Consider the following 21436-nt stretch of genomic DNA (forward strand, 5'->3'; position numbering starts at 1 on the left):
CTATTTACTTCCCTCTGATAAGTCTGATGGTAAGTTTTATTTTCAACTGGTCGGAGGTAAAGGCTTTTGGGACTCCCAGTAGGGTATACTTGTTCTATCTCGTATTCTTCCCTTGTAGTAGGGTATGCACTCTTTTGGGGTCTGGGTCGCATCACTCCCTGCAATTGATCTAATAACCCTAGGGTGTGCATCACAGGCCCATTTATGGAGGGACTCAATAATAATCTGATGGTGATGGTCAAATTTCCTCCATAAATTTCTGATGCCGCTTCTATAGCTTCTGCTAAGCACGGAACATCCCCTGGCGTAGTGGCGTAGCGATGTGGCCAAGCCCCTTGCACTTGATCTAGAGTAAGTTTTAATGGCCTAAAGGCTGGATTCCAAAGAGCATAGGATGCACCAATAACTGCATGTATCAATGCAGTGGCACTGGTTTTATTTACTATTCCCTCATGCCATGCATGAACTTTTCGTTGTAACGCCTCCACTGCAAGTGCTGGCAAAGGAATGGGCCAATAATGATTTGCTAACACGGGGATTGGATCCACCACCTTCGCTCAGCTCCAGGCTGCATTCCTAACCAGTTGCAAGGCTTCTTCCCTGTCTACTAACTCACTTCCAGCCTCAGCTACTAACCTTCCTAGCCAGGCTATAGGAGTCTCCTCATTTCTAATGCTAGTTTCCTTTTTGAGTTCATTCATTTCCAATCTTGTCCTAGACGTGGTGGTTGTGGTCGTTTGCTGCTGCCCATTAGGTCCCATAGTATACTTCTGTACAGCTATCGGATATGCGAACGTAATTTCGGGTTCCATATTCTTTTTTGTGGTTCCACTAGTGGTTTCTGTACTCCTGCCTTTATCATTGCCCATTTGGTTACTTGTTTCACCTATCACATTTGGTTCTGAGTCTTGAGCTACATTGTTTCTTTCTGAGCTGCGAATGTGATCGCAGTTTTCTTGTGCATCTTCCAGGGGGCGCTGGCTGATGTACAGGGGCGGCGACGTAATTTCAGCGGGTGGCGCTGTGGTGGGGGGCGGATCCCAGGTGGGCGGGATCATAGGCAGTACTTTAACGTGAGATGGGCTGGGTATGGGCGGAGCTGGACGCTGTGACGTCAGCATGCTTTCTGGCGCTCTCGCCACATGGCCAGCGCCATGTTGTAATGGCCTCTCAGCTATAATTCTGCTGGCGGCTTTTGTTGTGGAGATGAGCTGTGCTCTGGTGTCAGTGAGCTCCCTTAATAAGGCTACGTACTCTCTGAATAAAATGTTTATTATGCAGCCTTTCTTCCACTTTTCTCCTGTCCACTTTATTTTTCTCCCGTTCTTCTCCAAATCTTCTCATAATTTAACCAGGAGCTTGTGCCCCCTTGACCCACACGTAAGGCTCGGACAATTAAATTCATCGGGAGGAGTATCCTCACCCCCTTTTTTCATATACTGTATGCACTTTGCAAATTCCCAGTCTGGATGGGATTTAGCCATGGCCGGAGCTTTTTTCTTTAATACAGCCAAAGATCCAGTGTCTCCCTTCGGGCGATACACAGCCCTAGGATCTTTTAAAACACAGCCCAGAGCTCCCAGGGTGAGCCAGACAGCTTTTCCTTCCCCGTCATCTCCCCGGAGGGACAGATACCCGCTCATAGTCTCCCCCACTGGATTTACAGCTTGGTGGTAGTTTAAATGATCCCACACATCGCTCAGCTCAGTTGCCTGGTGATTCCCACTGCTCCATGGGCAGTTTTTTATCCACTCAGTCTCCAGTTCACCTCCTGTGTATCCTGTTCGTGACGCCATGTCCCGGGGGGATGAACCAAACCCCAGTGTCACGGTGGGCCGGGGTGGCAGTTAGACACGGAAACAGGCCGGGTTCTTTTGGCTATGGAGAACTGAGGCATGGGAAGCTTAGCAGTTTCTTAAACAAGGTGGAATTTATTTGACTTACGCTTAGGTGCGTAGGAAAACAATGTCTTCAGTTACGGTAATCACAAATACAACAAAGGGGTCTGTTGGCCCATGAGGTTCAGTCCGAAGACCTAGTCCCAGGGCTGGTCAACAGCTCATGAACTGGGAAACTGAACAAACGAAACTGTAACGCGTAGAAAGCTGGGGTGTGACGCCAGTCCCAATTGGTGGACGATCCGGTAGCTGGAGAGTTATGCTGAGGTCAGGATGCCAGAATGCTGAGGTGAAGTCGCAGTGGGATGGTCCAAATCGTAGTTAGTAATCGGTGAAACTTAATCGGGAACCGGGAGATCAAAACCGCAATCGCTCTAATAGCACAAAGTGCCAATCAGGGAAGGAGATCAGTAGGCCCAAGAGCCTGACTGTCAGACAGTCCCTGGAAACACCAACTTCTGTCTCCAGTGACGCGATCTTCTCCCCCCCCAGAGGGAGGGGCCCTCAGACTTTTTATAGCAGCCCTATAGCCAATCAGGCTGCTTGGCTGAGAGAAATTTCTAGAGGTATTACCTCATTCCAGTTGTACACTGGGCATGCTCTGCAATAAGATCTGTGTACAACTGAGTCTGCACAGGGCTGAAAGTGGGTCAGGGCTGATTGACAGCTCCTGAGGTCATAGAAAGGGTAGTTCAGGCCCTGTATGGAATTTTCCACTCTCAGTCAAACTGAGTTCATACATTGGCAGCACCTATACTTAAAATTTTGCTCCAACATATATGTATACCTTTATACAGATATATATATATAGAGAGAGAAATACAGATATTTTAGTGACTAAACAAAGAACATTTGGAGAGTTATGCACATGATCTCAGGTTAGGAAAACAGACCTTATGATGAGAGGCTGAGAGCCATGGGACTCTTCAGCCTGGAAAAGCGCAGGCTCAGGGGTGATCTGGTGGCCACCTATAAATTTATCAGGTGTGTTCATCAGGATCTGGGGGAACGTTTGTTCACCAGAGCACCCCAAGGGATGACAAGATCAAACGGTCACAAACTCTGCTGCTACTGATTCAGGCTGGACATAAGGACTAACTTCTTTATTCTCTGAGCCCCCAAGGTTTGGAATAGACTACCGTCAGAGGCGGTTCAAGCACCCACTTTGAACGCCTTCAGGACACATTTGGTTGCTTATCTTGCTGGGATCCTATGATCCTTGCTGACTTCCTCCCCCTGGGGCAGGGGGCTGGACTTGATGATCCTCTGGGGTCCCTTCCAACCCAAATGTCTATGAAATCTATGAAACGTATTTCATAGAATGCACACTAGGAACAGATTGCAAATATATCTATACATTTTGGTTACATAATTATGCAATGGTAGCATTAAAACACAGGTGTGGTGGGTATATAAAAGAGAGCGCTTTACAGTATACGAAGTTTAGCACATGTTTAACACTTCTGGAAAGATTAAAAAACACTGAGATGTATTGTGTAGGCCTACTGCTTGATTTTAAATGCAAGAATCACTAACAATATTCTTAGACTCATACCTGAGGCTATAGGTATGGCCTGTACTTGTAGTAGTTTACCGTAGTGTAGGTACAATGTAAATGTGTATTTTAAAAAAAAGTCAAGCAAGAGTCTACATAACCACTAAACTAAATCATCACTCCTTTCATGGTGCTATACATTTATGCCAATCCCATACATCTGAATCATTTTCCTAAGGCAGTTGTTGTTTTATTCAGTTTTGTGTGACAAAAATGAGTAGTTAATTTCAACATTGCATGTTGTGCTTTATTTATGAATGCACCATGTAAACATTTAATGGGTTTATTAATGCTTTTTGATATATTCATGTTTGTGTGGGGGGGCCTCCAATTTTCTGCTTGCCCAAGGCCCCAATAAATCTTAATCTGCCCTTGACTATATATAGCAAGACCATTTCTGTCTTTTAGATGTCTGCAAATGGTGAAATAAAGATGATATCTTAAAATCAGTAATAAAACATGGATGGATCTCAGTCCTTAAATTCTTCTTCAGTTTTCACTCAATCCTCAACTTCACTCAGTTTGACTTAGTGGATCTGTCTTTCCTTTGACTTAACTGTTGTTGCAAATCAGTAGTCTCCTCATTGAAGTTAATGAAGTTAGACCAGCGTAAAACTGGTGCAAATCTGTGGGCAAGAACATGCAGTGTTTAGAACAGAGAGAGAGAGAGAGAAATAAATGGGAATTGGGCTTTGCTCAATTAATAAGTCAACATTAACTTCCTTTTTTGGAAATTCTGCTGCAAAATTCATTTAAATAACTCTGTTGTTAGCATTAGTTACTTCAAAATCACAGTGCAGAAAACCTAGAGGCATGTTCTGTTCTGAGAAGTAGTTTTGTAAAAATGGCATCATCTTCTTCAATCTGTTCCTAGTGTGTTTTCTATGAAATATGTTCTTTGTTTAGTCACTAAACTCAGCCATAGCTTCTATCAGCCGTTACTCCATTTGTGGAGCAAGAAATGGGATTTTATTCTGGCTTAACTATCATCAGCAGAATTGTTAAGTTACATCTACAGAATCTTTATTACAAGTGGCATGTGGGGAGAAGAGAACATAACATGACTTTCCAATCCAGGATGAATATGGAATTTCAGGGCTGGCCGTCAGAAAAGATATATTTTGTAAGCCAAGCATGGTTGAGATGGAGTCACTGAGAGACAATAAACATGGAGCCAACAATGTCATTTTATAGTCACTTTTCACAACAGAAGCATACTTTAGGGGGATGTGTGTTACAATGTACTAATGAAATATTAATGCTGACATTCCCAATCTTTTATTATTTACATCAGCGACTAGTTTTATCACTGTCAATAAAAATCAGACATTAATAAGATAACTCTAACATTACTCCTCCTTTTTATAGCAAACAGAGTTGAACATAAGAAAAAATCCAGTCAAATCGTCTGGCTATACAAGCTTGGGATCATACAGATAGTTAACATATTTTCAGCTTAGTGTCAGCTAGGTGAAATATTGCCATCATTTTATTAAATCAAAACAAGTTTCCATTACTATCAAGGGTTAGTCTTTTTTTATTTTTTTTGGAAGTTTCCCCTGTAGAGTCTCATTTCAACTGATGGGTATTAGGGCTGTGTGAAATTTTGGCAGCTGTTTTATTTTGGAGGTGTTTTGAGCTGTTTTGGTGCCTGCAACACCAAGTCCAAATCAAACCGGAAGGCTCCAAAACAGCTCTGAAATGAATGCGAAGGCTCTAAATGTTTCAGAAATGTTTCAGAGACTTTCAGAGTTGGGCTTGCAGGGAAACAAAAACTAAGAAGAGGGAGGGGAAGGTCTACTCTGATTATTGTTATCTACATCCCAGTTTGATTCCCCAACTCTTTCATCGCTTCCCCTAGGTCTCTGATTATTTTCCCAGCTCTTCCTGGGGGTCATAGGCCCCTGATCTGTGTGCAGGGTTTCAGCAGGCTGCTGCTACAGGCTGGTGCCAGCGACAGCCATTTAGCATGGCCCACAGCAAGCACTGAGAAGACTGCAGTGCTGCTGCTGGCTCCAGCCTGCAGTGGCAGCTTGCTGAAACCCAGTGCACAAGTCTGGGGGCCTGTGCCCCCTGGGAAGAGCTGGGGGAATGATCAGAGGGCTGGGAAATCGAACCGAGAACTGCAGAATTTAACAGGAAGCTGAGGAATTGAACCGGGGGCTGAGCAATCCCTGCTGGACAACTTGGCTCCACAGGAAGCAGAGATCCATGCCAGGATCTCCTCCCTGCTGCTGCCTTCCCCATGTAGCCCCAGATCTCTGTTTCCTGAAGAGTCAGGTTGTGCAGTAGGGGCCAGCAGGCTTTGACACTCTGCACAGCTTCCCTTCCCTGCTACCAAGCATGACAGGGATCAGAGATTCACGTGGGGGTCTCCTTTCCCACACAGAGGGCAGCAGCCCTCTGCCTCCCCCAGATAAGCCACCCACAGCCCTGTCCTGCTTCCCGCTGGGGCCCTGCAGCCCCCAGCCCCAAGCCCTGCACAGCTAGGTAGGGCTATACAAAGCTTCCCTTGCAGCCCATTCAAAACAGATTTGGAGGATATTCAGTGGGAACAAAATGGGACAGCGATCTAAAACACTGAAATGAATCACTGTCCTCTGAAATGGCTGAATCCAACACCAAATCCAAACACAGCCATATCGCACAGCCCTAATAGGTATGTGTGCTCTCCATTAATACTGAGCTGTTTTCTGGTAGGCATATTCTTACCTAAAACTGTACTTTCAACTTTTCTTATATGAATTATTTTTACAAAATTGACAGAAATCTATATAGACCTTTACATAATGGCTTCTTAACTTCTGTGATACTTCATAGGACAGAAAACATAATTGAAGATAGCATCCAATATTTACCATTTTAGTACTGTATCCTGGTAGTGAAGGCACTGGTTTGGGGCTCAGATGGTTGGGCTCTGTTCCTAGCTTTGCTAATGACCTGGCTATGAGTCCATGGGGAAATATATATATCACATCACCTTTCTGTACTGATGTTTCCATTTCAGTTTTTCATCTAAGCTTTTGGGCAAGGACGCTTTTTACACTTAGAGTCCAACCTGGCATAACGGAGTCTCAATTTTGGCTGGCACTTACAAGGGAACAGAAACTATCATTTAAAAAAATAGTTCTTACTTTATAATTACTTTATAATAAAGCTTTATAATTCTTGAGTGCCCTAGGGTTTTTGACACCATGGGATCCTAAGACTTGTTATTGTAACTGTCATCATACATCTTGCAGAAGTTACCTTTATCTTCAAATAAAGATGAGCTTCTCTCACCATAAGCACGTCACATAAATTTGGAAACTTCATGGAAATTATTTGCAATAATGTGTCCTATCACACAGATCCAAAAAAGAAAGCTTAATCTTCTGATTGATTTTGCAGTCTGTTCTTGTTGGTGAAGCATGTACTTAAAGCTCCCAGTGCAGGCTCTCAAGTTATAAGAGAGCTCAGATATGGGAATATCAACCACTTGCTTAAGCAATTTTAGCATGTGAAGAAAAGAAAACCTAGAAAATGAAAGGATAGCAAAACCTGCTGTTATTTGTACCATACAGCACATGGTAGATAAGAAATCAAAGACTTAAAGTTAACCAAGGGAGCAGAAGTTGAATCTTGAAATGGGTAAGTCCCAACCAGCACAAACATTTTATTTCAGGCTAAAAACAGACAACTGGTTTAACATAGCCTTGATTAGGCTGGACTATGATGTGTGTCAAAACAGACCTGCCACAGCCATTTATATGCTAGGGGCTTGGCACAGGTTACCTGTATAACATGATAAATCTGTTAAAATGTTGTCATGTCATATAATAATGGCATTTTAAAAGCAATCTCAGGTGAAGGCTTCAGTTAATTTCAGACCTACACTACTATGACTTGCCCCTAGAGGGCTGGTGAGCAGGGGCATAGACTGGAACCAGGACTCTACATCTCCCCTGTGGTGGGAGAGGCAGGTGGGAGGGTGGCAAGTAGCTGAGAGACAGAAACAAGCATGGGGTCTTCCCTCCCTTCACATCCAGTAGGGGCCCAGCCACAGCAGAGGGTGGGGAGAAACCTTGAAAAAGTGTGAAGTGGGGGTGGTAGGAGAGGGGAGAATAAAGAGAAAGAAGTGAAAAAAAAAAGTTTAAAAAAAATTAAAGTACTAAAATCTTGCATGTGTGTCAGTGGATTGTGATTGAGTCGGGGGGGGGGGAGTTATGGGAAGCAGGGGTCATGCTTGGCTAGCAGTGGGGAGCTGTTCTGGCACAAACAAGGCCCAAGGCTGGAACTGCATGCTTGCACCAGCGCCAGCATCCTGCAGCTGTTTAGCCTCTCCCTAAGGAGCTGCATCAGTTTCAGGCTGAGCTCGGCATCTCAGAGAGCCTGCAACTCTGGGGCCCTGTGTTCCAGCTGGAACTGATGACCAGGGGTCCTGGTTTTCTCTGGACACTGACACACTGACACAGTTCAACTGATACCTATATATTGATATATTTAAAATTTTAAAGCAATTTGGAAGTCCACCAGTGCCTCAGTCACTATAATAAAATAAATTCTAAATAGGTATACATTTTGGTATATGATTTGGGGTTTTTTTTATTATTATTATTATTATTATCATCATCATGGACAATCAGAGCTCCCCCTGCCCCCTTCACTCACCAAGATGCAAGTCCAGGCCCCTCACTTCTAAACCACAGACCCCCTAGCCCTGCTGGTGCTTCTCACTCTATACCCACAGCCCCCTAGGCCCTAGTGGAGCCCCTCTCTCCACCTACAACCCCCCAACCCCTGCTAGAGGGCACCACCAGCTGGCAAGGCAATGGGGCCAGGGACCCAGGTCTGCACCCCCCTTGCCCCCACAGTAGCACCCAAGCCCTCGCTGCCACCTGCAGGAGGTGGCAGCTGCTGCAATGGAGCAGATGGCAGAGCCCAGCTCCCCCTCCCCCACATAGGGAGGTGGCATAGCTAGTGCAGAGCCCATAGGGAGAGTGGGGGTGGGCTGCCCACTGCAGGCTCGGCCTCCCCACCCTGCTGCCTTTCTCCTGCATCCTCTGCAGCCCAGCAGGTAGGACGTGGCACAGTCAGCCAGAGTACCATGGCAAGGTGCCCTTGACAACCCAGCAGCAGCGAGGGGCACAACTCTGCTTCCCCCCTCTTCCTGGGCTGCAGAGTCCCTGGGGGGAAGGCAGCAGGGTGAGGAGCCCGAGCCCGCAGCAGGGTGAGGAGCCCGAGCCCACAGCAGGCATCCTGCTCTCAACCCGTGCCCAGATCTGGGGGCCACATGCCCTCCCTGCCCTGCCCCAGAAGCGTATGCAGTGGCAGGTAGCCAGCCCCACCTCCCTCCATCTGCAGCTCCGTCCACTCCCTGCTGGGGTTCTGAGGCCTCAAATTCTGTGCCCAGGCCCCAAGCCCCATGCAACACCCTAGCTGGACAGAAGCCCCAGCCCCACTGCTACCCAACTCTCCCCCTAGGCAGCCTCAATCCCCCCTTCTGCTTCCCCCAATTTCCCCGTGGGAGCTGCTTTCTAAGCTACCTGACAGCCACATGCATGTGTGAGCATGCACATTCACATGGCAACCCCTGCCTGACCACCTTTCGCCCACTCCCCCAGTCTCTTGCAGGCTGGAACTTTGCCAGCCTGCAGAGAGGTCTTTGCAAAAGTGAAAAATCCATGTGTTCCACCGTTAAAAATAAAAATCCACATTTTTCCTCAGCTAAAATGGAAAAGTCTGCATTTTTTTCCATTTCTCCATGGGAAACCGAAAACTCAGATCCCTGCTAATGAGGTTGCTCCCTGCTTAGAGCAGAGTGGCTGGGCCTTGGCCAGAGCACAGGGCCCCAGAGAAGCAACCTCCTTGGGTCTCTGTGCTTAAGCTAAAGTTGAGCAGTGATGGGGTCTCTGCAATTAAACTCAAAACAGTTGCTCTCAGCGGAGATGGGAAGCACCACTCAAGTTCTGCAGCATAAGTAGGGGTAGAACAATTGAGATCTGTTCATCCTGGGATGCTGGAGAAATGAAAGTAAAGCATTTTCTCCCTCCTGACCAAACAATACCTTGGGTTGTATGGATAAAATATTTCCAAGATAAAAACCTCCTTTTGAGTAGCTTATCTTTAAAACATTTAAGGCACTTCTACACATGCTCTGGAGGTAGGGGTGGTACTTTAATTAGAGGGATTCTCCTGTGCTGCTCTAATTAAAAGCACCCAAAGCATCAAGTATATTCAGTGTCCCTTGTTTCAAAATGATGGTGGAGGTGCTTAAGCTGAAACTCATAAGCTTTAGTTAAATTGCCCCCACTGCCATTTTAAAGTGTGTGGACACCGAATACATGAGATACTATGGCTGCTGGAAAGTCCTAATTAGCATGCTCCAGCAGACTCGATTAATAGAGTCTGCTTCCATGTGCTGTAATTACAGCATGTTAGAACAGATGTCCCCACATATCTACAGGCACCCTTAGAGGGTACTCACCACATAATGACTGTTCTTGTTTTAAATGCCTTTATAATGTTAAGGTAACTTGTGCTAAGGCCCTAGGCTGAAATGGCAATTAAGTTGAATTAGCCATGATTTGTTCTGAGGCAAAGGGTTAATTTGGAGACTTCACAGGTACTTCATGTGGGACAATGGGCTTGTCAATCTTCAGATCTGCTTTTCCTGCGAGACAAAACATTCACATGTGAATCAAGCTAGTTCTCTCTCAAGCCTAAAAGAAACTTTTGGGCTGGGTGAATCTTAGTTGTTGCAAGACTTATCTGCTCACTCAACTTTAAGTTTTTGATTTGTGTCTTTACTTAGCTCTGTGTAATAAGGGGTCTGCTCGGGGCCAATCTCACTGTGGCCTGCCCACCTGTTCCTGGGCTAACCATCTGCATTCTTGCCCACCACACTTTGTTATTAATATTTAGTTAGTAGATGTTAATAAGCGGGAGGCTGCCTATTTTCTGCCCCGATGCCACTGGGCTGCAGAATCCTACTGGGGAAACCCCACCTGGGTTCCTTTCATCAGGCGGTCTCTTCCGCCTTCATACTGGGCAATATAGCTCCCTGAGCTGCTTCCCCTTCAGGTATGATTCCTCCACCAGGACCTTTGGCTACTAGCCCTGGCCCACCTCCAGGCCAGTTAGAACCCCAGGCCTTCAGCTCTTGGGCATTCCTCATGGTGGGCCCCTGGCCCTTCGACCCTTTTGGTCCTGGCCCCAGCATGGGCCAGTCAGGGGAAGTTCAGACAGGCATTGAGTCTATGGCCCGTACTCTTTCACCATGGGGTCCACCTTCCAGGCCCTCCACACAAATGGGTAACCCACTCAGTTGTGGGGGCTAGGGGTTAAGGCCCCCACTACACTTTCACTGGGGTAGTAACTGGCCTGGTATTTCCTGGAGGCTCCTGCACCACTGGGAGCCCCACCAGGCCACCCACTTTTGGCAGGGTGCAGTTTTAAGTTATACCCAGGACCAGGAGCCTCCTATCCTTCCACCTATAGCTCCTCCCTTACCTCCAGATGATATCAGCAGCCCTCTAACCAAGAAATGTTGCTGCCTGAGCCCCAACAGCAAAACTGCAGTGTTTATATGGGCAGCCTCAGATCCAAAATGGCCGCCTTCATCAGGCACCTGGTGGCTCCCAGCTCCAGGCCCTTAAAGTGGCAGGCACACACAGTGTCCTGCCACACCCTGCCACAAAACTAGCAGTGACATGATAGGATGCTTTTTAATGCATACATTAACTGGCTTGACTGTATGGTTTCCCAGTATTTATTTACATGTTCCTCCATTCAGCAAAGCATGATCTACCACAGGTTTGTATGAAACAATCTATCAATCAACTATAATTAATAGTGAAACAATTATTTTAGAAAATTTAAGAACAATTTTTTTTCAGCTTGATTACATTTTTTATCTGTAATGACAATCATTACACATTAGAGGCTATTACAAGCATATGAATGAAGCTGGTTAGAATTTTTTTCTGTTAAAAATTTTTGACACAAACAAAAGCAGAATATATTTTGGGGGCTTGTCAAAAACTTGAATGTTTTCCATAAAAATAACCTTTTTAAAACTTTATTAAGTAAGATATAGGAACATGTATTTGGTTTATCAAGTTAAGATCCTTTTCAAAGAAAATGCATCTTCCTATTAAACAGAAATTTTAAGGAAGTGTTGATAAGCACACATGAGAAGTCGCTAAGATTTAAAAAATGGATGAATTTTTTAACATCACAAATCATCACAAATCCCAAATGAGAGTGCTTTAAAATGTGAAAAAGCACAAGGAGTTGTTACAGTGTAGGGGTTGTCAAATGTGTATTTAAGTAAAGAGGATTTGTGTAAAAGCAGTGATTTGCTGCTTTAGAGCGCAGATAGGATGTTCTAGAAACTTGTCAACAGTCCCTCAATAGGAGAATGACTGTCTTTCAGTAAATAGGAAAAGCATCAGTGAGTCCATAGATGACTGAGGAGGCTGATGTGAAATCCACATTTGACTACAGACATGGCAAACAGTTGTGGGAGGAAGGAGTATATCCTGTTGATGTCAAGTCATAGCTCTTTCCCTTTGTCTCTCTCAGCTATCTGCCTCTACAGTGAGGCAAGTTTTCTCAACATGATCAATGCCTTGTTGTAAATCATGGTGCCACTAGGGATGATTTAGTTCTTGAGTCTTCCAGGTAGTGCTGTTCAAATTGCTTTTCTTCAGACTGATCTATAAGGTGTCTTTAAATCCCTTCTTTAATTCACCTCTACAGCAGTGACCATTGCTGATTCAGGAGTGTAGGAGCTGTTTTGGAAACTAGTTGTCAGGCATTCTTATGACATGTCCTGTCCAATGGAGATGGTGGTGCTATGTAAACATGGCTTCAATGTGCATGGTGTTTGCTTGAGCCAGGATATTGGCATTCATTCTTCTGTCTTTGCTGTTGATATGGAGGATTTTCCAAAAATATCGCTGATACAAAGCTTTCAGGTGCTTCTAATTTGTCATCGTAGTTTCATACCCACACAACAGGGTAGCAATGACAACAGCTTCCTAGACTAAAGTTTGCTTTGTGTCCTGATGCCACAACCAGCAAAGATATGGTTTTGGAAGTATTCATAGGCAGCATTGGCAAATTTTATTTGGTTTTGAATATCCCAGGTAGGGGAAATGTTCAACATTCTCCAGGAATTAGAAATCATATCACTCATACAAAAATAGGGTTCAAAGGGACCTCAGGAAATCATCTAGTCCAACCCCCTGCTCAAAGCAGGACCATCCCCAGCTAGATCGTTCGAGCCAGAGCTTTGTCGAGCCAGGCCTTAAAAATCTCCAAGGATGGAGATTCCACCACCACTCTAGGTAACCCATTCCAGTGCTTCACCACTCTCCTAGTGAGAAGGCTTTTCCTAATATCCAACCTAAACTTCCCTTGCTGCATCTTAAGACCACTGTTCCTTGTTCTGTTATCTGTCACCACTGAGAACTGCCTAGCTCCTCTTTGGCAACAACTTTCAGTTAGTTAAGGCTGTTATAAAATCTACCTTCAGTCTTCTCTCCTTCAGACTAAATAAGCTCTGTTCCTTCAGCTTCTGCTCAGAAGTCATGTGTCCCAGTCCACTAACCATTTGTTTTGCCCTCCGCTGGACTCTCTCCAACTTGTCCACATTCTTTCGCTAGTGAGGAATCCTCTAGCAATGCATGGGATTCTCCTGTTCTAAGTGCAGAACTTTGAACTTGCCCTTGCTGAACCTCATGAGATTTCTTTTGGGCCAATCCTCTAATTGCCCTCTAATTGTAATATATGGAGGAACAGCTTGTTGATTTGGGATGCATTAGAAAGGTATTTTAATTTTTGTGGTGTTTCAAATGCTTTGTGAAATTTCAAATCAAGAGTCACCCTAAGAATGAAGGGGTCTGTTTATGAGACATTGCTTAGAACAGTTCCTGTCATGTTGTCATGTAGGAGTCTGATAATGATAACTAATGACGGTGAGTGTCCAGATCTTTTTAGGATTTTCTATAGGGCTCTCTGTGGATTGAATCAAATGCATTATTCAGGTCACTGAAGGCCATATAAAGCTATGTGTTGCTCATGGCACAACTTCTACAGCTATCTAGCAACAAAGATTGTATCTATTGTACCTCTGTATGGTCTGAAAATACATTGGGACTCAGGTAAAATCTTCTCAGCAAGAAAAGGGAGTCTATTGAGAAGAATACTGATGAGGTTCTTTCTGGCTATGTGTTCAAAATAACAATAATTGCTGCAATTTATTCTATTTCCTTTCTTGAATATGGTAACAATTCTGACATATTTCAAGTCGGTGGGAATCTGTTCTTATTTCCAGGTTTTTCATAATAATAACATATAGTTGGGGGAAGAATTATTTTCCATCCTTATGCATTTCATCTGGTGTTCTATCAGTAATAAATGCTGTGCTGTTCTGTATCATCTTAACGACTTTGAAGGATGCTTGATAAGCTGGTGGATCTGCAGAGTAGTCCTTAACAGTGTGTTCTGACTATGGCTTTGATGCTATTGTCTTTGTAAGTGTGCCTTCCAGTGTGCGCTGATGGCAGAGCTATCTTTAAAGAGTTTTGTTCCACCCTTGGACCTCAGGTGAACAGCTTCTTGTGTATTTGGCCTGTAGATAGCTTTGGTTGCACTGAAGAAACTACACATGCCATGGCTGCCAGAAAATGTTTTAATTTTTTTGGTTTTGTCCTTCCACCGTTTGTTCTTTCACTTGAATTTTTTTTATATGGCTTTAATGTAGTGATAAGTGTCTTGCTTATGTTTGGAGCTGATGGTATTCTGTCAAGCTTTGAATGCTCTCCTTCTTGCTGTCAGTGAGCTTAAATTTCCCTTTCATTCCCATTGAACCTGTCCCAATGTAGCTTTGTGGAGAAGCCTAGACATTGTTCACATGCCTCATAGATGCCTTTCTTGAGGCTCTCCTACTGATCAATGGTGTCAAGTTCATCAGGAAGTTTGGAGTTTCTCACTGAGGCACTGCTGGAGAAGATTGCTTTGAGCAGGGTCTTTTGAGCACTTCGAATTGAATCTCATCCTTGGTTCCTTATTTTGTTTACATAATTTTGGGGTACTATGAATGAACATGACTGAATATTTCAAATGATGATCTGTCCAGCAAATCTGCACTGGACAGTTCCATTGATACAGATGTCACAATGGTCCCAGGCGCACACTATAATGTAGTCAATCAGGTGCCAGTATTTTGAGCAGGGGTGCATCAGTTATGTCTTCCATTTGTTCTTTTGGTGGAATAAGGAGTGTGTGATTACAGCGTGTTGTGAAGAATTCCATTTGAATTGACTCTTCCTCACCAATTCCTTTCCTAGTGTTCCTTTCCCTAGCTCAGAGTACATGCCCACTCCTGCCTGTGGGTCAAGATCTATCCCAGTGAACTTGAGAGTTTTCTTCCCCTCTTGCTGGGCAAGGTAGCAACCTCCTGGTTGGGGAAAGCTCTCAGAAAGAAATGGACATCAAGAGACCCCAAGGGATCGTTGTCTGGGGTTGTTTGTTATTTGGATGTTTTCTTCTGTTGGTTGGGGTGTTATTTGGTATTTTATTGTTGCTATGTTTCAGAAGGTTTAGTTATTTGGGGCTCTGTAGCTGGGAAAAGCACAGGCTCAGGGGTGATCTGATGGTCACCTATAAGTTTATCAGAGGTTACCACCAGTATCTGGGGAAACGTTTGTTCACCAAAGCGCCCAAGGGATGATGAGGTCAAACAGTTATAAACTACTGCAAGACCATTCCAGGCTGGACATAAGGAAGAATTTCTTTACCGTCCAAGCCCCCAAGGTCTGGAATAGCCTGCCATTGGAGGTGGTTCAAGCACCTACATTGAACACCTTCAAGAGAAATTTGGATGCTTATCTTGCTGGGATCCTATGACCCCAGCTGATTTCCTGCCCCTTGGGCAGGGGGCTTGACTTGATGATCTTCCAAATTCCCTTCTAGCCCTAATGTCTATGAAATCTATGAAATTTTCTTTTCCCCATTTAATAAACACATACATGCTGGCAGTAAGGGAACTTTTCAGAGTGCATCCATCTTGAGCAGGTCCATGAGACCCTATTGAACATCCTCAGTGGGGATATGGTAGTGGTTGGTTGTCATGGGAGGTCAAAGGGAGAGGGGGAAAAATCCTCTCTTCTGGCTACAAGGTTAGAGGGAAAGTGGAGTTAGGTCCAGAGAGCTGTTATGAGGTATAATTAAGAGGTTGGACTGCCCATTCTCCAGTTTGCCTAGAACACCTTTGTGGACTTGCAGGGGGGACCCCAGGCCTATAATTATGATCCCCACTCTGCCCTTTCAGCCCCCAAACCCCCAAAATCCCTTGAATTCCCTGAAATCCTGTAGCCTCCATCCACAGAGGGGTACTGTGTGCCCTGGACCTGGGGCCAGCAGTATCCCAGGCCATGTTATCCCAGGAGGCAGGGCCTATGCCAGTGGAAGGTACACCCCAGGAACCAGTCACCACACTGGTCCACCAAGTCCTAGGAATATGCCAATATTTTTAGCAAGAAGAATGATGACACACTGACACAACATCAGCACTATGAGTATCCTAGATGCTTGTGCTTTGTGATCACCCCTCTGCCAAGACCCCTGTTCTCATAGATTGCAGCTACACTACTTGACCAAGAGACCCAAGAAGGACAGGATTTCAGGTTGAAGATGGGCATGCATTATCACCAAGGATGCATCTATGTCCCAGAGAGACAATTCTGGATAGAGGCACAGGGACTCTGTCAAGACTTCCTGGTGGCAGAATACTTTGGCCACAAGAAGAGCAGGAGACTCCTGGCCCAGTACTTCCGGTGTCCTAAGATGTGAGCAGATGTAAAGGCTTACACTTCTTGTGAGTTCTTCTTCTGAATTAAGACTTGGCAAGCCTGCAACCCTTGCCCACTCTTGCCTGATCCTGGGCCATGGTCTCTCTTGATTTTTATCTGGGACTTCCTCTGTTCCTAAGGCCACACTATAATCCTAGTGGTGGTAGATCTTCTCACTAAAATGGTCCTCTTTGTTCCTTGTCATGGGCTGCCCTCTGCCTGTGAAACAGTGCAGTTGTTCCAGGAAGGCTTTTTTTTTTTAGCTCCACAGGATGCCTGCTAGCATCATATCACATCAGGGACCTCAGTTCATGTGACATTTCTGGCAGGAACTTCTCTGGCTCCTGAGGGTGAAGCAGTTCTTATCATCTGCCTACCACCCAAAGACTGATTGGCAGATGGAAAAAATTACCCAGGTGTTAGAACAGTACCCGCGATGTTTTTTAAACTTCCACCAGCACAACTTGATCACCCTCCTACCCCTGGCTAAGTTTGCTTACAACAACACAGCACAGCCCCTTCTATCCCAGTTTTTACCTCATCCTACCCACTGCCTCACCATCCCCTGCAGCTTATGACCTACCTGCGACATATACACAAAGACCTGAAAAGTCACCTCCAGCAGGCTGAAGAAGCCTACAAGCATTATGTGGGCCAATACCACCCTGAAGTCACCTGTGTTTAAGGTAAGGGACAAGGTATGGCTGTCTGCCCAACACCTGAAAATCAACTACTTCTCCACCAAACTTGATGACTACCCCAGACCCTACCTGATTGCTGCAATTATCAGCCCAGCAGCCTTTTGTCTGCAGCTGCCTAATTCCATGTGGGTCCATCTTGTGTTTTATGTCTCTCTGCTGAAGCTGCACACAGAGAACCCCTTTCCAGGATGCTCCACTCCACCTCCCCCACCTCTGCTGGCCCAGGGTCATGAGGAGTTCCAACAGCCAAAGAAGCTCTTGACAGTCAGGAAGCCCTTGACAGCCAGAGAATGCAGGGAAGTCTTCAATATTTAATTGACTGGGAAGGATGTGAGCCACTCATGGGAACCCACACATAACATACACGTCTCCAACCTAGTCTAAGTATTCCATCAGGCCTGCCAAGAGGTCACCTGAGGAAGGAAGAAGTACTTTAATGAGGCCAGGCCAGAAACCTGGACCCAGCTGATCCCAGTCAAGAGAGAAGAGCAAGTTCCCTCAAATGAAACACAACCTGTAGAGTGCCCTGGTCCCAGCTGAGGTGAGGCGTTTGTCATGATCAGTGGTAGGACGTGAAGGCAAGATATTTCTTCACAGGGCTTTTCATCCCCTACACCTTTCACCTTTTCACTCTCAAATGGGTCTTGGTTATAATCTTAACAGTTCCACTCGTGGTGCCCTGATTCCAGGCTTATCTTCTCTGGCCCTCCAAAGGAAGCCTATTGTCAGGTATTCTCGTCTTTCCCCCTGTTCAGGTTGGGACCCCTCTTTTGTAGTCAGGCACTGGCCTCCTTAACTGCTCCAAGGACCCACTCAATCCTCCATGTATGCTGTCTACATCCAGGATTACATAAACCATGTCTCCTTCACACCCTACACTCAATCAACAGATCCAACCATCAGTTTCCTAATAACCCACAGATTATGGGTGCTCCCCAGGCTTCCTGTTGACTATTTGTCCCCACCATCCCTGATGTCTATGCACTCACTAGCATCATCACTCACTGGCATCATCACTCCTTCCTGCTCTGATCTGGCCACAGGAATTTGCCTGAGGGATTCAAAGTATGCTTCCCCACTCTATTTGGCACTCTGTTCTCCAACTCTAACTCCTGGCTCTGCTACAGTGGCTTCCTCCCAGCAGGGGGCTAAGCCAGGTCTGTATTTAGGGTGGGTAGTGGTGGAAGAACTCGGGGGGGGGGACTATGGGGTGGTAGCCCCTCCTCCAAGCGCCACTGAACAAAGCCCCGGTTCAGACCCCCACCAGGAAGAGCCCAGTGCCACCCCCACCCCAGCCCTCAGTGGCAGCCCACCCTCGTCCCATGCACAGATCTGGAAAGCACATGCTCCCAATGGCTCCCTTGGGGGTGTGTGCAGTCGCAAGAGTCACTGTTCTCCTCTGCACACCCTGGACAAGCCAGTCCCAGCTCCTTCCCATGTCCACCCCAGGCCCAGCCCCACTCCCTCCCTCAGCACAGGGGCCCCAATCATATATAATGTGAAGTAAACCTAGAGTTGTTGGGCATAACAACTAGGGCTGTGTGAAGCTTCAGGTGCTGATTCGATTCAGAGAAGATTTGGCTTGATTTGGCAGCCACATCTCTGAATCCAAATTGAATCAGGAAACCAATAAAAATGTCTGAATTGATTTGAAGTTCTATGAATTGATTCAGAAAAGATTTGAAGAGCTTCAGAGATTTCGGCAGTCCCTGCTCACTGCCACAGGGAACTGGACCTTGACTCCGTACTGGTAAGTAGGGACAGGGGAGGAGGGGGGCTGTAGGAGAAGAGAGGGGAGCATGGGGGGGACCCCCACCAGGCCCCATCCCCTGCCTGCTCCCCCAGCCCCCCTGAGTGCCCCCAACCCCCATCCACTCTCCCAACCCCCCCATGGCTGCCCCGCCCAGCCCGAGCTTCTGCCTCTTAAAGAAAAAAAAAAAGCCCTGCACTCACTGGATGCTGCATCAGCCACTGGGGCTTCTGGGGGCTCACAGAAGAGCCCCACACACAGCATGGGGCAGTGGTTAGTGGGGATTCCCCCCCATACTTGGCAGGAGCCAGTGAGTCCAGGGTTGGGAGAGTGGGCAGGGGATGGGGCCAGTCCAATTCAGAGATTCAGCCAATTTGGTAGTGGCTGAATCTCCAAATCAGATTCAGCTGAATCAATTCAGAACAGTGATTTGAATCACTGACCCCTGAATAGGTTGAATCCAAATCCAGAGCGAATATTAGCCACTTCACACAGGCCTAATAACCTATATTTGTGAGTGGGGAAGTTTTCTTTTAGAACTCCCAGTAAAGGTTACATTTTCCCAAGCATCTGGATGGGGGCTCATGCCAAACCCCCCCTGATTTGGACCTGGCCCTTATTTGGTCATCAGGGTCCAGCAGAATGGTTGCATTTGATTTGGACCTTGTATAGAGTGATACCACTGGATGCAGTTTGCCAGTCAGGTAAAATGAAACAAACTATTTTTAGTGTACCTTTTCTAGTCCCCTCACCACACTAGGTAAGAAGAATAGATCCTAAATAGGTCTAAGTCATGATTATAAGTGAATCACACATTTCTCAAAATGACTATTGTACAATCATTGCCCCCATCTAGATCCATGACTGGGGCATTCCACCAAACATTAGCACCTGCCCCTGTCACTCCATTGCCATCAGACTTGCTATTGAAGGAAGAGGCTTCACATATCATCTTTTAATGTGGGGAAGTCAGAGCGCAGCCACAAAGTACTTTGTAGGAAGGAAAGCTTAATAAGATGACAAGGAAAACCTAAATCACTGGAGGTTTCTATTCTGTTCCAGCCGTCATTTACCTTTGAAAACATTGTAACATAGTCTTTTTTCATCCACCCGCTCTAACATTGAGGACTTTTATTTTTATTTTTGAGTTTCTGTTAATTTGCAAATCTTACTCTCAACCTTGCTACCATGAGTGACCCTACCAGAAGTACACAACTCCAGATGGCATCACTCTTCAGGTCATAGCTAGCACCCAAGCCTCTGCACCATGTCAAGGTTGTGACTCTTAGAATGCTAGTAGATTTTGAAACTTGTTGGCAGGAAGTTATAGAAACTAGAGTGGTGCTAAAAATGTGATTCTTTAAAACTCTACCTTCAGTGAGCAGAATGAGACCAAAACTGAGATTCCAAATTAATTAGTCATTAAAAATCCTGTAGACTCTTTAGAAGGAAAGGAAGGTTTTGGACGTACGTGTCTTGACCTAATTCTAGCTTAGATACTTGTATGCTACCTACCAGAAGGACCTCCTTTTTCAATTTTAATGCCATCTTCTAAATAGCTATGTAGTAATACCATTAACTGCATACACCCTTGTAAGTAGTGCTAGGTAAATAACTTGAAAATATTTCCCAATAAATGTATAAATCAGTTTATTTTTATCATAATTACACCTATTGTGTTTCAACTTGACTATAATTATTCTTACTCGTTTTCCTAATTTGCAACTGTATTTATGGAAAAATGTTTTACTTAAGTTATTTGAACTTTTGTTTGTGATTGGTCTTGATTTAAATTATTTTTTTCGAGAAAATATGTTATAAGCAAGAGTAGACAAATTTGGCTGTAATTTAAATGCCTGTACCATATAATTATACAACTATAAATTTGGAACTAAATTAGATGTCTTCACTATATAATCATACATGTATATAGTGACTTTCATTTTCCAGTGACAATAAGCTGTCTTAGTGTATTTTATATTGTATATACACAATGCAAATTGTTAAAAGTAACCCCAAATGGAAATTAATTTTCTAAAAATGCTTTTAGTGTAGTTTACTGGCTGTTTCTTTTTAACATTAACACACTTCTTGAATTAACTTAATGTTTGTCCTAAAGTTTTTTAATAAATTTAGTATTTCTGACACACAATCCAGTGTTCAGAAACCTAGAAGGAATTTTAGTTTAATTATGATCACATCTAATATGCCTATGTATTTATTATGGGGATTCTTTAAGCTTCACGTTTTGAATGCAGCTATAGGGAATATTTTATTGTAGTATCTTTCAATTCTGACAATTTTTATACTTTAACTGAAATGTGTAATCTACTTTATTTCTTCTTATTTTCTTCAATTCATATATCTTTTAGGATCTTTAAATAGGAAAATACTTTAGCCAAATGAAGTAGGAAGAATTATTATAAGTAAATTCAGAGGTCATATGAATACTGAAGTAGTAAGCTTCATGTTGGAAAGTACTAAACTCTTCTCTTATCTGGAAGGATAGTTTCATAGATTGCATAGACATTAGGGCTAGAAGGGACCTTCAAAACATCATCAAGTCCAACCTATGCCTCAGGAGCAGGAAGTCAGCCATGGTCAAAGGATGTCAGCAAGATAAGCATCCAAATGTTTCTTAAAAGAGTCCAGAGTAGGTGCCTGCATCACCTCTAGAGGGAGTCTATTCATAC

Source organism: Crocodylus siamensis, chromosome 7 (genome assembly GCF_052110815.1).
Source record: "Crocodylus siamensis isolate JL-2025a chromosome 7, ASM5211081v1, whole genome shotgun sequence".
Taxonomy (NCBI): Eukaryota; Metazoa; Chordata; order Crocodylia; family Crocodylidae; genus Crocodylus; species Crocodylus siamensis.